This window comes from Manis pentadactyla, chromosome 7, assembly GCF_030020395.1.
Source record: "Manis pentadactyla isolate mManPen7 chromosome 7, mManPen7.hap1, whole genome shotgun sequence".
NCBI lineage: Eukaryota > Metazoa > Chordata > Mammalia > Pholidota > Manidae > Manis > Manis pentadactyla.
This window is the reverse complement of record NC_080025.1, coordinates 10,139,517-10,142,449: the sequence shown is the minus strand read 5'-3', so window position 1 is coordinate 10,142,449 and position 2,933 is coordinate 10,139,517. Positions and strand designations below refer to the sequence as shown.

At 46.8% G+C, this 2,933-nt stretch overlaps 1 pseudogene; it reads right to left on the bottom strand.

The window, feature by feature from the left end:
• Positions 1-1,163: 1,163 nt before the first annotated feature.
• On the bottom strand, positions 1,164-2,613 carry LOC118916817 (protein N-terminal asparagine amidohydrolase-like; annotated as a pseudogene).
• Between the last annotated feature and the right edge of the window lie 320 nt (positions 2,614-2,933).

Sequence of the window (2,933 nt, the reverse complement as noted above, 5' to 3'; positions counted from 1 at the left end):
GATGCTAAACTGTTGACTACTAGACAGCAATACAATATTTCAGGGAAACCAACTGAGTAAGAAAATCTCAAAGATGAGTGAATCATAAACTTACATGCAGCATGGAACACCAATTAGCACGTTCAAACTTACACAGGCACTGTGGGTTATTTTAAGTTTTTGAGGGACACACATCTGGTGGACACCACATGAATTACTACTGTGAAGTTGTTTAGATCTACTACTCAATGAAGAGAATTGTTAGGTATTTCTTTTGGCTTGAGGGCACCAGGAACCAAGAAAGTTTGGGGATCTCTGGAATAGAAAGATTAGTGGGCATGAAATATAACTGAGAATTATTTATTTAGTGTAACCCTGTCATTTTTTAGGTGTGAAAACTGAGGTCCAGGATGGCTGAAATCTTAAAACTAGCGAGGCTTAAATACCCAGCCTCCTCCCTTCATTGCAGGGCTCTAAGTAAAAAGATCTGATGAACTTGACAGTGGGCTGGAGCTGCCATTCTGAGGCTTCTCCTTTCTGCCTCTCGGCTTTCTTGTCGAGTAGATCCAAGCTTTGGGGCCCCAGTAAGACCCTATACCAGCTGAGTAGCTTAAGCTAAGTTCCTTGCCTTCCATGAGCCTTAGCTTCCCCATTTTGAAAATAACTGGTATGCTAATAATAGGTAAAAACGGAGTCCCTTCTAGAATCAGTAGAAATCATGCACTTGAAAAAGCCTTGTAAACTGCCAAGCACTTTATAAATTACTGGGTTTCATTAAATAGTATTTAAACATCTACTATGTGCCAAGCACTGGAGGGCCAACAAGAAAAACAAAATCACCTCTGCGTTTAAGAGGCTTTTATCTCCTGGAGGGGAGAAATAGAAACAACTACAATAAAAATTGGTAAATATTATAAAGAGGTAGTGACCAAGTACAGTGTGGGCAGAGAAGAAAGTCCTTCTCAGGGCAGAAGTCCCTGCAAAGGGGGCAGGGCTCCAGGTGTGCCTGAGGGCGAGGAGGTGATAGGAGGGGGAGGAAGAGCAGCCCAAGGGGTGGGAACAGTCTGTACAAGGAGGGATGACAGAACGCGTGCCTTCAAGGCAGCGCATGTCATGCCCTGTGGCTGGAGGGCGGAGGGGAAACAGGAGATAGAACATTAGAGGCAGGAGACTGGGTATGTGTGTTAGATCCTGGTCACTGAGGGCCTGGTATTCCTTTCAAAGGAGTGGCTGTTCCCCTTGAAAACTTGCGCAGCACGTAGCCCCTCTTCCCCACCAAGATCTCGGAAGGAGGCTCTGTAAATCTGAGCAGTTTTAATGTGGACAGCAGTGCCACAAGTTATTGGAAAGTGGTTTTCATTTTTTTCTTGGCTACTTAATTCTGTTACTAATGTCACTAAGTGAATGTCATCTTCTTGTCGGTCAAGTTCACTCCGAAGTTATTAAGTTTTGGCAACAACGTCCATGTCACAGCCTCCCACCAGGTGCACTGAGCGTGGTGGGAAAAGGATTTGATGGGGTTCGCGATTAAGGGGAACTCAGCTCTGGTGTCAGTTCTAGCACAATGTCAAGCAGGTAGCCCCCGTCACCTGTGTGCCTCAGGACCAGCATGTGACAAGCAGTGGCACTGCGAGAACCCAGAATGGAGACGGAGCCATCCTTTGGGGAGGTCTCTGCAAGCAATCTCTGCTGACCATAGAGAGGCTCTGGGGTCCCATTGTTAAACAAACTGACCTCGGAGGAGTCCAGCCCTTTCCTCCAGAAGTGGGTGGGTTTGGACGAGGTCCTGGGGGACTCTGGAAGCTGCCTCACCCCCAACTCCAGCAGTAGTGGGAAGCCTAAAACAAATAAAAGCGTGAAATATTCCTGTGGTCATTACTTGCTGTGGATAAAGTGAAGGTTCCTGTGGCTAGGATTCTCACCTGGCCCTGGCTGGCTGGCTCACTGCACAGGTGTGGGCAATATGTTGTTACTGACTCTATATAAGGAGCCCTGCCCAGCACTCTGGGAGACATGGTGGCACGGCTGCAGGCTGCAGGAGGGCAGAGCAGAGGCTGGAGTGGTGGCAGTGCCGAGGACAGAGGCCCAGAGGACAGCTGTGCGGGTAGAGAGGCCCAGAGGCAGAGACCGGCTTGCTGCAGGCACACTCGCTCTGAGTGAACAGGATGTTAGTGACTGACCTACCACTGTGGAAACCAAGTTGGCTATAATCCTTTCACCCCAAGAATGTTTTACTGTCATTTCTTTTATCACATTGAATCCATAGCGAACTTGCCACGGCTGAAACCCATTGGCAAGACACTTGCTTTCTTTGTTTTATTTTAGATTATGGTTTTTATTATGGAGAATTTCGAGTGCATATAAAATTAGGCAAAATTTGCCCCTCCCCCTTCCCAAATAGTGGCGTCATTCGGTCTTTACTCTGAAAACCATAAGGTCTCCTCAGCAATTCTCTAGATTCAGGAAAGACAAAGTCTTAGGCAGTTTCTGCAGCCAACCAGCACTCTGTCCTCTAATCCTATACCTTAGTCCCCCAACCCAGGGTTTCCTTTCTCTGGTTGTAGTTGCCCAGGGTCAACCTGAAGCAGATGGTTCTCCTTCCGATGCGTCAGCGGTCGCCTACCGTTACGTCATAACGCCTGCACCATCCGCCTCACGTCATCACGTCAGCATTTTATCATCTCTTACCAGTACAAGAAGGGTGAGTATCCACCCTGTCATAAAATATTTTGAGAGATCACATTCACATAACTCTTGCTACAATATATTGTTATAATACTTTCATTTTGTTACTGTTGCTGTTAATGTCTTGCTGTGCCTCATTTACAAATTAGACTTTATCATGGGTATATTATTAGCGCAGGGAAAAAGCCTAGTGTATGTAGGGGTCAGTACTGTCCTTGGTTTCAGGCACCCACTGGGGGCTTTGGAATGCAGACCCTGAGGATAAGGGG